Here is a 13675-nt window from a genome sequence, read left to right on the forward strand (position 1 = left end):
CCCGGGCCGCGGGGCCGGCCCGCTCCGTGTAGCACCGGCCGCCTCGGCAGAGGCTGCCATCCCTCGCAGCCAGGCTGTTGTTACGGGGATGAGCATAAGCTGTTGTTACAGGGATGAGAATACCTGCCGCGCACTCCAGCCCCCGGGCTAACTACCGTTCTGCCACCGCCCGGCAATTCGGCTCATCTTCTGTGTCATAAGCACGGCTTATAAATTTCCTCATAACCCGAGGCACAGCGTGTAGCCTGGTGCTGTACTTGTGTGTCTTCGACAGACATTGTAGTTTGTTCCAGCCTAAAGCAATTATTATATTGATCGGGCTACTTGACGTGCAGTTTAATTTTCAGCTGGATCTCTTGGCTATATGCACAGCTTGCTGTCACCAAGAGCTCCTGGGGCAGTTTATCAGAAGTGCCTGCAAGCTGCGAATCATCGATGGTTTGAGTGGAAGCGGCCAGGCTGGTGAGACTTTCCGGAGGTCCGGAACACCGAAGAGCCGAGGAAGGCAGCTGGCTGTAAATGGAGCTGTGCGTTTGATCGTTCCCACTAGGGTTAAAACGCATACTCCTGCTGCCTCTGTATCTCTCTCTCTCTGCAAATGAGATTACTGAGAATAAACACACTTTAATCCTTTTAAGTGACTGAAAATAGAAATAACATCTGCAATTCCCAGAGGAATGTCAGGATTGGGTTCTCGGGACAAGTCATTAGTTTAATGTGGGACAATAGGCATATTCCTAGCCCTGATGTATGGATGCCCCGAAGAAACGTATAGAGTGTCTCCTGGTGATATTATTACGGTATTCCTAGTGCTGCTTTTGTCTGCCTAGGCATTAATATTTAGTGCAGAGAGAGGCTGCGATTGTTTTCCTTCAGCAGACTAGTTCTGGGTGTAATTTACTTGAGCCAGCTCTTAGGCGGTGTAGTAAGGGTCCTTCCTTGGCCCTTTAGGTCAAATGTTGGATCCAGATTAAGTTTCCCCGTTAATGTTTATCATTTGCAGATTAAGGAGCATTAGCTGTCCGCCTTTATAATCTGCTTGTTTGGTTTTTTTTTTTAAGATCACGAGCTTGCTGGAAAACAATGAAATTTTCACTAGCGATACGCATTATATTTTAGTGTTAGTAAATACAAAGCACTCCGTACATAAAGCATTAGATGCTGTATTCATCCTCACGTGTTCTACCTTTTCTTTCATTCTTCTTTGCTCCCTCTCCCTCACATCTCCGGGAGGCTGTTCCTAAGCCTGTTCTTATTGTTACAGAGAGGGGCTGGTAAACTGCCCTCAAAACAAATGCTAAACCACTACTTGACTGGTTGTTAACAGATGGCGATGTATTTAAAGGTTGATTGGCTTCCCCTCACCTCTTGTGCCTTATCCTAACTCCTTTTAGAAAGAAACAATTAGCTCTGCCCTGTAGCCAAGGTTAACCTGATCCTGGGGACAGAACAAAGTGGCTGTGGCTTCAGTTGTTTGCCATCACAAAAGAAGCATGCCCAGTCGCCCTCCACTTCCAGGGTAGTTCCTCAGGTACTGTTTTCTTCTGACTTGATTAATCTGGTGATACAGAACTTTGTCGAAATAGAAGACTTTGGGAGTTATGTTTCCCAGTGCTTTATGTGGCAGATGCCCCTGTAATGGCTTTTATCGCTGTGTTTTGCAGACTCAGTGATATTTGACATGAGGATGTATGGCATATCGGCTGTACGTGTGTACATCTTTGTGTGTGTACCTGAAGGCATCCTGCTGTTTGTGTGCTTGGATTTGCCGTTCTTTGTATTTTTTGTAGTTCCAGTCTGGCCAATCTCAGAGGACAGTTATGTCGCAAGAGTCCCGCAGGCTTGTGTTTTAGCAGGCATAGATTTGTGGAACATAAAAGGACGATGTTCTTGTACCCAGCTGCTGCTCCTGCTGTCAGTTTGCCAATTCCAGGATGACTTCCTTGGCCTCCTGCTTTCCCTGCAGCCCCCAGCCCAGTTTGCTTATTTGTGTCTGTAAAGAACATGAGAAAGAGCTGTTCTTACATACGCTGGTGCATGGGGGACTGTTGTTCTGTTTGACCCTTTGCACTGCTTCCCAAGGAGGGATGCTCTGCACGTTTTCATTCCTAGCCTTTGTATAACAAATCATAACCGCAACCCTCTGTGGTCATTAAAAAAAATAATAAAAAAATCCACTATCTCCTGAGGCTAGCATGGTCATGGAGCACCGTTTTTTATAAACACTGACGTGGCTGAATGATGCTCCATGTATTGCTCCCAGCCATCCTCCATTTTTTAGCCCAAGTCAGCAGGTACTGTTTGTAGCTGGGTGAGTAAAGGGAAGCTGTGGGGCTGGTCTGGAATAAATTTAGCTGGGCTCCAGTCCAGGCCTCAAGGCTCCCTTCAGCTGCTGCTAAACCTGTAGCAAGATACCTTAAGCAGTCTGCTGTGGCATCCTCTGCTATAATAAACAGGTGGGGACCTGACCAGAAGAGTCATCCCATTGTCTGACGTGGCTGAGCACTGTTACAGCAAATGAGGACGCTAAAGAGGATGCTGGACTCTATTGCTCAGATGACTTCTGTAGGCGAGGATGTCTTGGAAGCCTGAGGTTTGCAAGACTCTTTAAGCTTAATGTACTTAATAACTGTTTAATGACTGAGGGTTTATTTGTGATGCCAGAGAGTGTATGTGAGTTCTTGTGGCATCACCTTAAATTTGGGCTTGCCAGTGACAAAGATTTGCCAGGCTTCCAACTGAAAGGGGAAAGTTTTCATCTTGCCGACTTACTGTAGCCTGTAATGTACCAGCCCCCAAGAAGACTGTTCTTGTTTCCTACCATGACATGGATGGAAATTTCAAATTTCCGTGACGAACAACTTCTCTGAGTCATCTCTAAGGTTGTTGGGATCACTGGGGGATGTCTGCCTAGTGTGTACTTCAGAGAACAGTTTGAAGTTTTAAGAACTGAACAGAGTGAGACGCTTTAAATATGTCAATATCCAGGCAGAAAATGCAAGGCATGCCTCCTGGGCTAATCCTCATCGAGGATGGGGATTTGAACAAGTAATCTCCAAGAGGCCAAATCTTAGCCTCTCAGGATCAATAGTCCTTTCCCACTGACTACAACATTTCTTTCAGAATTGTCATCCTTTTCTGCAAAACCTTTTATTTCTTGAGTATTACCAGCATTTATTTCTCTGGATGTTATCTTGATCTGGTCTTGGAAATATCCTCTGACTGGTGGTCTCTATTCAAACATGCCGTTTTGCCTTGTGGTGGTTACATTCAATGTTTGGCAGTCTCTGGAATGACACAGTGATCATGACATCCACTGCTACTTCTCCAGGCCTGCCTGGATGCCCCAGACCATATCCTTCTGGCCACTGGGCCACCGCTCTCAGGCAGCTTAAGTGCAGAACGTCGCCGAAGCAGAACATCATCTTCCTCTTCGCATCTGATGACACTACATGTCTTTCACCTCCCTACTGTGGGGTTCATTTTAGGGAATGAGTAGAGAGAAGAGATTGATTTGTGAAGGTCTTTGAGAGCAAGCAGCAGTGGGAAGTGGAGATCTGGAGAAAGAATGTGAATGAGGAATGGTATGTCTGGAGGAACTTGATGGTGTCAGTCTTAACTGATGTACCAGTTTTTAGTGAACTGGGTGGAAGGGATTGTGGCAAGGGGGGAGAAGTTAGTATGACAAAAGATGGCCTGGAGAAGTGTTAATGGGACAGAAAAAGGGAACAGTTCTTCACGATGTAGATAAAACAGATGCAGAAAGGTGTAAGTATGGTGTGAATTTCTTAGGAATAGGAAAAGAAAGAAGTAATGACCTTTGTACCATGCTGTGTCACCTTATCTGGGACTGTGCATGATCCTTTCATTGGTGGGAACTGTGCCCTGACACACAGGAGCAGTTTTAGCTTTGGGATCCTGACCTAGCATCTAGGAGGGGCCTTCAGACCATGTCAGTTTGTCCTGGAAGTGCTGTGCAGTAAGGGTTGCTTTTATTTAATCCATCCTGTTTCTACACTTGCACCAATGACACTGCTTTGATGTTGGGTAAGAGCACTCTCTGCGGAATTAACTGTATGTGACTTTTTTAGGAGAACAGTGCTGTCTTGCATGAGCTGATCGTAGTCAGCAGCTAAATGATGTTGCAAAAAAGGAATATGGCTCCTCCTTTCTAGGTGTTGTCTTTAGTTTAATAACCCCAGAAAAAAAAATCTGATTGCTTTTTGATATTTTTTCTGTGTGTCTTGGCTATAAAGGATGTTGTTAGGACTTTTGCTCACTGTGCTTTATTCTTGGTGAGTAAAAGGCGTTAAAAAACAGTCCTGTGACTCCATACAATCGACGTCAGTGGAACTGATGCACGTGGACTGAATATTTGCCCAACGCTTTGTGATCCTATCTTCCAGCTCTTAGGATGGAGACAATAAATGTCTGCTAGCCTTTCCTCTTACCAGTCCTTTATAATGAAATGTTAGCTGTCATCATTTTGAGGGATTTTGTAAACTTTTCCCTGAAGTCTTAGGAAAGCTTGGTGAACTGAGTGGGCTAAACACATATTACTGCCATGCCCACAGGAGAGGCAAAGAGTTTAGCACTGCGTGGAGCAACATCAGCATTAGAATAACAGAAAAGCTAAAATAATTAGTCTCAGTATTCAGTGTGAGAGAACCTGGGGAGGTTCTTGCACAGGACCGTTGCTTCATGCAGCATGAGACTAAGCTGTCTTATCTGTAGAAGTAGGTTTAGAATAAATCAATAAAATGAATAGTAGCAAATCACCAGGATCAGATGTTACTCCCCAAAGACTTCTAAAGGATCTCAGATATGAAATTACTGAACTCCTAACAGTGCTGTGTAATCTATCATATAAATCAGCTGGGGTGGCAGAGGAAGGGGGAAAATGTGATGCCAATTAAAAGAAATTGTTCTGTTTGGGGAACATCTGAGCAATAAGGTTGTCGTTTTACCAGTACATTATTCCAGCATAAACTGGTGCTGTAGTCAAACGTAGCAGTTCAGCCTTCCCCAGCCACTCATTCCTGCCTCTGTACTGGTCCCTCTGTGTCTCTACAGGCTGTCATGTGATTCTGTAGCAGGCTCAAGTAGGGAGCTGGTCCTAGCTGATACTAACCTAGGAAATACTGAATTATTAATTTTAAGATGGAGTGGTCTCCTGACCCACTTTGTCAGTGGCACAAAGTTTGCCGGTGACACAGGGACAGGGTGGCAGGGAGCGGGAGGTGTGCAGGTGAGGACAACAGGAGAGAAGGACCTTCAGCAGCTGGACTTATTGCAGGAGTTTGGTTAGATGCAAAACTGCAGCATAAAGTTAGGACTTTGTGCTGGGAAATCGAGTGGCAGTACAGTAAATGTAGAAGGAAGAAATGCATGCAGAAATACTGCAATGAGGGAAGGCATTTTTTTTCTTTTTCAGAGGTAAGTCAGATCTTGTGTATCCTTTAGAGCTGTTAAAGATTTGAGGGAGTATGAGGGTATATATGGTCTGGTCTGCCTATATCTTATATTTGTACTTCCAGAATGCTTTTGATAAAGTCCCTTGCCAGAAATCCATAAAGAAATTTAAAGATCCTTTTGATAAGGGAGAAGAAACTTTTCAGGGCTGATGATGACTTAAAAGAGAGAAAATGAAAGGTAAGAGTAAATTGTGTCAGTGTTTAAAATGAAAAGGAGTCTCCACTGAAGACTGGGCGCTGCTGAGTGTGGGGTGAAAACTGAGGTAACAGCATGTACTGATAATGTTAAATGGTTGAGGGTCTCATCATAAATTAAGCCATGGTTTTTCACCTTTGGTGACCATTGAAGATGATGTTCTTGTATACTCCATTATCCCCACCTATGACTGCCTGTTTGAGCTGTCGTGTTGTCTTGTCATCGTACCGACAAACTTTGCTTAGGTGTCCCTGCAAGGTGAGTTAGATCAGGAAGCTGATCCAAGTCAAAAATAGCCTCATGAAAGTAGTAAGAATGGGGCAGAGTAGGACTGGGAAAATAAGTTGGGAGTTGGCCCCCTCAAAGCAGCCCTGTAGCTGAAGAAAGATGAAAGGAATAAAAATCTGTGTGACCGCGTGATAAAATTGCAGATGAGATCTGAGTTTGAAAAGTGCAGAGTAATGTGTTTTCTAACATGGAGAAAAGGAAATCCTTATTATACATATTCAGCAAAGGTGCTGAATTGGCTAATATGCAGAAAATAGGTCTTTGGAGATAGTGTGGATAGTTCTTGGAAAGTTTTGATCAGCATTGATCAAAAAGGCAAACAGTATTTGGGACAATTAGGAAAGAAGACAAGCAGGAACCATAGTTATAACCATTGTATAACTGTGCAGTATGGTGTGTATAATATGGTTCCTTCTTTCCTTGCTCAGAAAAGTTGTAAATGAACTAAAGAAAGCCAAAAAACAACAGCAAGAGTGATTAGAAGTATAGATTGAATACATCTAAGAATACATAGTCTAGGTCTGGTCATCATAGAAAAGCAGTATCTGTAAAAGAGGCATATGGTGACCTATGAGACTATGAATTGTGTGGGGAAGGTGAGTATAGAGAGATAATTCATTGTTTCTCATAATGTGGGAAGTGTTTTGTAACATGGTAAAATTACTGGGTTTATAACTAATAAAGAGCAAAACTGTGAAACTCATTGTTGTGAGGATTTTGTGGAAGCCGAAGGCTGGAAGGGTTTAAAACCAAATTAGGCAAAATCATGGCAGAAACTCTATGGCTGCAGTGTTGTTGATACAGCTTCCCGTTCGGAAGGTCTGCGCTGCACCCTGGAAGCTAGGAGGCTGCATCAGAGAGATAACTCTGAATTTGTCATTTTCTTAGTTTTTTTCTTCCTCTGGGTATCCTCTGTTGGCTCCTGTCAAAGACCTGGTTCTCTTTCATGGGGACCTTTGATCTGACCCAGTGTATCATGTGCAGCACATTGCAGTCTGGGAGTGATTAATCAGATTATAGTAAGAGACTAGTTCCTTCAGGTAGAACAACTGAGCAAGTTGCCAGTTCAGTTGGCAGCAGAGTTAACAGTTTTCAGCTGAATGGCTTTGCAAAGGGCTAGAGCTGGGACAAGAAAAGCAGAAGCCCTGGGGATAGCATGAGGTTGGGACCAAGGCTGGTGGCAGTGACACTGGCTTCTACTCACATGGGAAGATCTGACATCCTCCAGTTGTTCTCCAGTTCATTGCCATGTAGCCCCTTCTCTGCTGTACTTGGTTTGACCTTGTGCCAAGTAGATCTAAGTATCTTAGTAGGAAGCTATTTCTTTTTTTCCTTTGGTAGAATTATTTTCAGCAACGTTAGTGAGGTGAATCAGCTTGCGGGAGGAGTGCCGTGTTTGGGATTCACTGCAGCCATGCCTAAGCTAATAGGGAACGCCAGTGAGGGGAATATGTCTAAGATGCCGTCTTCTGGCAGGAGCTCAGACAGTTATTTCTGGGAAATGAGGACTTGAAACCTGAAAAAGTGGGGGGTTTTTGCCCTTGGGCACTAAAGCTTGTTTGGGGCAAACTTTTGGAAAGGTGGAGTCCAGGAATGCTGCGCCTGGATCGTCTCACCATGATATCCAGTGCCTGGGGAACTAGAGGCAGCATGGGGAATGGTGATAAGTCTGAGTGATCAGAGCTGTCTTCGTGATCGGGACTCTCTCTGTAGACACTGATGGTGTTTTTTCGGTTCAGCACCACAAATACTTTTCATAGCGTAAACACACCCTAGCAAGGTGGGAAAGGAACTGAGGTAGCCATCAGACAAACATATGGTTTCAACGTGCCCAGAAGCACCAAGGAACCTTTAAGTACCAGGGCACCTTTGAGCACCTTGGGCACCTAAATAAAAGTTTTTGTACCATGTACAAGAATAGCTTGAGGCAGTGGTTTAATGGGGTTTGTGTTTGAGTCAAATTTGCAGAGGAAAAAGTTACCCATTATATATGATAATCAATTAGATCATAGGATTCTTAGTTCCTCTTTTTTTTCTGTGTAATTCTGTGGTGCATTATAGCTAGTCGTCACCTTTTGCTGTGTGAGACCGTGATAAGGAGCCATCATGAAAACCTAGTGTGAAACCATTTATTATGCTGTGCATTGTAGACAATATGAGGGGTTTTGATGATTTTAGTGGTTTCAACAGAAAGAAATTGGGAAGTGTAGGTCTAACAGGACAGGTTTTTTAGAGGTGAAGAACAATAATTTTCTTCAGTCGGTGAAAAAGGCTTTTAATTTTATTTTGGTTTTAAAGTTGTAAAAGGCAGAATGTATTAATTTGTTGTACTGCAAAATAAGCTTGGGTGATACAAACATTTTGATGGGGTACCTGGAAGACAAGTTGTTTTGACACTGTGAATTTGGTAAGGTTTCTGGAAAGCTAATGTGACCCTAAAGAGTTTTGATCAGTTATTTGTGAAATCACTTTTGCCTTAATGACATTGGAAGTCTAGGTGATACATCTGAAACACTTATTCCATTGGTTTGATAATTTGTATGAAAGGCTACATGGTCATGTGTGTATATATATATATATATAAAAATTAACAGGTGCATTAAGTAGCTCAGATTATAGAGGCGTGTTTTTCTATTTGAGAAATATTTCTGTAGAACAATTTTCAGAATGATGCTTTTGATAATTCATGATTGTTTGGTGGTGTTAAGCCAAGTAGTGAGTATGGAAGGGATAAAAAATAATTGCAAAGTTTTATTTCATAAAAATGCTTGTATTTTAGTGATAAAAAGGATAGCAGAGATTGCCTCTTAGTTTCTGCCTTTTCTGCCTCTGAGTCCTTTTCTAATCACCCGAGTGTGGCCGGTCAGTGTCAAATATAGTAGAAATAACTAGTGTTCTGAAGTCGGAAGGCTTGGGACTGAGGGCCATAAAGGCAAAAAGGAAAACTGAGTCACCGCACAGGTGATGCCAAAGAGATCTCTCATGACAAGGGAGTTGTCATCTTAAATGTATGCCAGCCACTTGGGTTGATTCCCTGTCTGGCTTAAATGCTCCGCTGGAGGCTGGGTCAGTTCCACAGCTGCAGGTCTGGAGACAAGGAGCTTTTCCTTCTGTTGCGCCTAATGTCATACTGGTTCTAGTAAGCCCTAAGAACAGCAAAGGCAAAGGCAGTCAGCACCAGCTTAGCAGCAAGTCACGGCCAAATTCTGAAATCAGGCTGACTCATGACTTCTCTCTCTGCTGGAGATCCGCTCCTCTGCAGGGATCAAGCCACCACGCGTGGTGTCTGAAAGGAGAAGACAACCATGAACTGTGAAGGTGACACAACTGTCTAGATCCTCTCAGCCCCCAGGTACAGTCCTGTCTTCCCAGAATGTGGCTCATTGAAGCCGACCGATTACAAAACATATCCAGTTATCTCAGAGCTGCCGTTTCTAGTAGAGGAGAAGTGGGACCTGATCTGTAGGAGATAATAGCAGCAGATGGCGTGTGGGCTGGCAGGTCAGTTAACTGTGAGGGTAAGAACTGGGAACGCAAAACTGAAATATCCGTATTGCTCCTTCTTATGAAGTGTCTGCACGTCCTGTTCCTTCAGTGGGAGCTGCAGACCATGCAGGCCTTCAGGAGCCCCAACCATGTCCCCTCTACCACGGGCCCCCCCACCTTTCCTGGGTATTTACTTATTCTCACCGCTGAACGTTGTTTTCCTTTCCTTCCTTCTTGAGGCTTTTTATTATTGAATCCTGACCTGCAGACTGTCAAAAAACTGGACACTATCTTCAGTACTCTCTTTTTGTGTTCTTCTTCCGCAACACAGAGATTCATAAATAAATATATAAATATATTTAGAAGATATATAAAAATAAATAATTTGTCCATTAATGACTGCTGTGTTGCTGTCAGCACTTCCGGAAGGTTGTTTTCAGAATACAGCAATGCACTCCTTCCCAAGAGCAGGCTCTCTGTAACATTATAAAACCCTGAGATGGTGCTCTGAAATTTAGAGGTTTTTGGAAGTTTTCCCCGAGTGGTGGAATTTTTTTGTAAGAATGCTGAAAACAGAAAACTGTATCTTGACGTACTTGCTGCATCTTTGAGTCCAAGAATACAGTTCATGCACTGTCTTCAGGGTTTGAATTCCAGTGTTCCAGTGCTCAAAGTTGCTATAATACAATGATTTTCTTGTGAGATTAACATTTTCTGAGGAATATAAAGAGCATGTTCATTCGCTGCCCACAGGGTGGAAGGATGGATTCACTGAAGACCTGTGCTTTGAGGTTCTGTGTTAAGAATCTGAAAGAAATCTGTTCTTCAAAGCTGCTTTTTTCCCCCTTGTGAACTAAATTTACTCTCACGCTGTTAATTCCTTCTTCCCCTGCAATCCTTCTTAACATGCCCTGAGTTCAAACAGTTTCATGGTATTATGGAAGTAGCAGCTTCAGTCCTTTTGTACGCAGGAGTGGGACTGGTTTTGGCTATAGCCAAACTACAATTATTGTTACTTTACTAAGCTCGCTGTCATGCTGCCCTTACTACCATTAGGTGATGCTTTGTTGTATAGTATGCTGATGCAGCCGTTTTCTTTCCCACGTTACCATTTTCTGTAAATCCCTGTGCTCAAAAGACATGCAGGGAAATCAAGAACAAAAAAGCCACAGCCCAAGAGTGATTTGTGGACCATTAGTTGAAACAGATTGATGCCTATTTCCTGATACATAGTGCCTGGTGAGGTTTTCTGTGGGATTTTAAGACCTCCCTTAATAGCTGTGAACCCTGAGCTGCATTACAGCACCAAATACCTCTGCTTGCTGCGTAGCTGAATAAACACGGTTGCTTGAGAAAGCCTGTCTGTGGCATTGGCAAACTGGTGCCAACACACTCTGGGTTATCAAGTGCCGTGGAGGTTGGCTCTGCCTTGCCCTAACGCTGGCTGCTGCCTTCGCTATCATGTCCAAGGGAAAAAGGAGGGGAAGGGACAGCTGCGACAGCAGCTACTGAAGGGCTGGTTTGCTGTGTGCTGGATGAGGTTGGCAGGGGATTCTGCTGTGGTTTGTATTATTTTGCTAGATTCTGATTTTAGTGGGCAAGCGAGAAGATTGGCTCTTGGATGTAGGAAGAGGTGGTTGTAGTAGGAACACTTTTGTGAGCATGGAGGGGCCTGTCTAAGAGTGAAGCAGAATGTGCTTGGCATTAATTCGGAAGCTTTGTGCATTAACTGCAGTTGGGAAGCTTGTAATGCAGACTTTAAATTGCTGTTGCTTTTTTTGGAAGAAAAAGCTTGATGCAGTTTGGTATCAGTTGGGGTATATAACACCTTTCAGGAGAGTCTGTGTAGTTGGCATTGGAGACAAGCCTGCTTGTTTTTTTAAAGTCAATTTTGATCATTTCAGAGATTGAAATAAGAGTAGAATTACATTACTCTGACGACCAAAGGTTTCTTGTGAGATGTCAGTTACCCTCATGGAGTATAGCCGATTCTGGCAGAAAGCTTTTCAATATAGCACCAGTTTACTGCAATAAAGTAAATTGCTTGTCCCGTATTTTAGACAAGGTAAAAAACACCAATGTGAGTTGTAGCTGTAGCAGCAGCTCACATCACCATCTCCTGAGCCAGGCTGAGATCATGAGATGACCTCGTCTCAGTTCAGAAACACTTGTGAGATCCTTCCGGAACCAAATCAGTACTCTCTCTGAAGTGAAAATGTGATGGCTTGTTTTCAAGGACACCGAGTGCAAAAACATTCTGGGGTGGGAGAACAGGGAAAATAGATCAATGTAAATAAAGTGGCAGTGTTGATGGATCTAATTTTGATGGAAGCTAATAATAAAAAAAACCAACTTAGGCTTTCTTGTGACAGCATTTGGGATGAATTAGGATTTTATTCCTTTGCTTGAACTTCTGTTTTGATGGAGGTATAAATTGCCAGAATCAGGGATGTAATCATGGAGAAATCATGCTGTCTGACCTGGGACTGCTAGAGGCCTTTATACCTCACCTTCTATCGCTTTTCAATTTCTTTCCATTTTTTTTTTCTCCTGTACCCTCCCTCCCCCTCCGGCCATTATACCCCCCCTCCTCTCCTCCTTCCCAGAGGCTCTACTGATTCCCAGGCAGCCTTTCTTTAACCCTCCCCACCCCCATTTCTTAGGGTGTAGGACTGATTGACCTCTCTCTAGGAACCAGTGCAGATAAAAAAAAAACAAACCCAGAAAGCCAGATACTGGTTTTGTTCTTTCCCAGTCGAGAATTCAGAGCCCTGGCATCAATACAATAATGAAACCCTTGTTGGTTTTCAGTCCCCGCCCCGATAGGAGCCTGGTCCGTGGGATTTTGTTCCTTGTTACTGTTAGTACATCATAGGGCATGCACAGCCACAAGCTCGAAGCAAACAAACAGCAGCGAAAAACAACCACAAACAAATAGCATTTGTCAGATCCCTCTTGTCAGGGGTTTTCATTCAAAGTCTTAAAGCCGCAGTGGGTGTGCAGCATTGCTCCAAAGCACGGAAACCACCGATAATGGGCAAATGCAAGCATGTTCCCTGTTAAGGTGACTACAGCTGCTCCTCTTACTGTTGCATTGCCCTCTGTAGAGGTAACTCTGTAATGGGCAGGTGGAAAACGGCCATCCTGGTATGTGCCAACAAGCAGTGGCAGGGAGGTAACAACTGGATGATTTGGAAGTTCAGCGCCCACACACGCATTCCTTCACAGGAGGTGAAACACCCCCTCACCTGCTCCTTCAACTGCACGGGCACGAGCAAAGAGGCTGCACAGGGACGGCTGAGTAATTTGTAAGGTGGGGAAACGGGCACACACCTGGATCGACCTGCCTGAGCCCAACCTGACTGCGAGGAAACAGCCCTGCGGGGCTGCTTGGTGGGCTCGGAGCTCGTCCCCAGGGCAGTGTGAGACCTTGGGGAGCCATTGCCACCGTGGGACCCCCCTGGACCTGTGAGGTGTTCTGTGGGCAGAAACCCCAAAACACACACATGGAGATTTGGGATGTGGTCAGTTGGGAAACCTGGGCATGTTGGGCAAGCGAAGTCTAAACCTGTAGGCAGGGGAGGGTTTCTGCCAGCTGAAGCCGTGTTTCTCCCATGGGTCCCCTTCAGTACTCTCCCAAATATTTCTCTTCTAGTGCAAAGCAGCAGGATAGCATCTTCCTGGGACCTGTCCTGGTGCGGTTGAGGCACCACTGGGTTGAGGCAAGTTTTGTTACAGTCTCCAGCACGATGGCCCATCTCTAGGCAAAAGTTTCAAGACGTGTTTGGGTTGCTTTTTCAGGTTATCTAAATATCTTGAACAGCTTTTTTTATTTGATGTGTGCATACAGATTATGTTAGCATCAGATTGTCATTGATCTCCCTGCTTGGGTTAGGGGTTTGACATGCAGATGGACCAATAAGGCGTTTGATTTAACATCCCAGTTTAAAGGACTGAAATTTGTTCAGGGAATCAAAGTTAGTAAGAAGCAATTTGGGCAGTTACAGCTATGTTCTTGACTACAAAGAATGGTGAATCTTTAATAACAGTTTTCAAAAGTGTCTGAAAAAAACATGAAAATGCCATCAGCCTTGCAAGAGACTGCTGGTTTGGGTTTTCTTGACAAATGGAGAACATTTAAATCCTCCTAGAGGGTACAGTGGTGTAGGTCTGGGGTGAGGGAGTTTACAGCAAAGGAGCAGTTGCCCAAAGTGCTATTATGTAGTGTTAG

The 13675-nt window shown here is 44.0% G+C and overlaps 1 protein-coding gene across 3 annotated transcripts in view; it reads left to right on the forward strand.

The window, feature by feature from the left end:
* RAPGEF5 (Rap guanine nucleotide exchange factor 5) overlaps window positions 1–13675 on the forward strand; it is a 164803-nt gene that overhangs the window by 98799 nt on the left and 52329 nt on the right. The window lies entirely within an intron of this gene.

This window comes from Falco naumanni, chromosome 4 (genome assembly GCF_017639655.2).
Source record: "Falco naumanni isolate bFalNau1 chromosome 4, bFalNau1.pat, whole genome shotgun sequence".
Taxonomy (NCBI): domain Eukaryota; kingdom Metazoa; phylum Chordata; class Aves; order Falconiformes; family Falconidae; genus Falco; species Falco naumanni.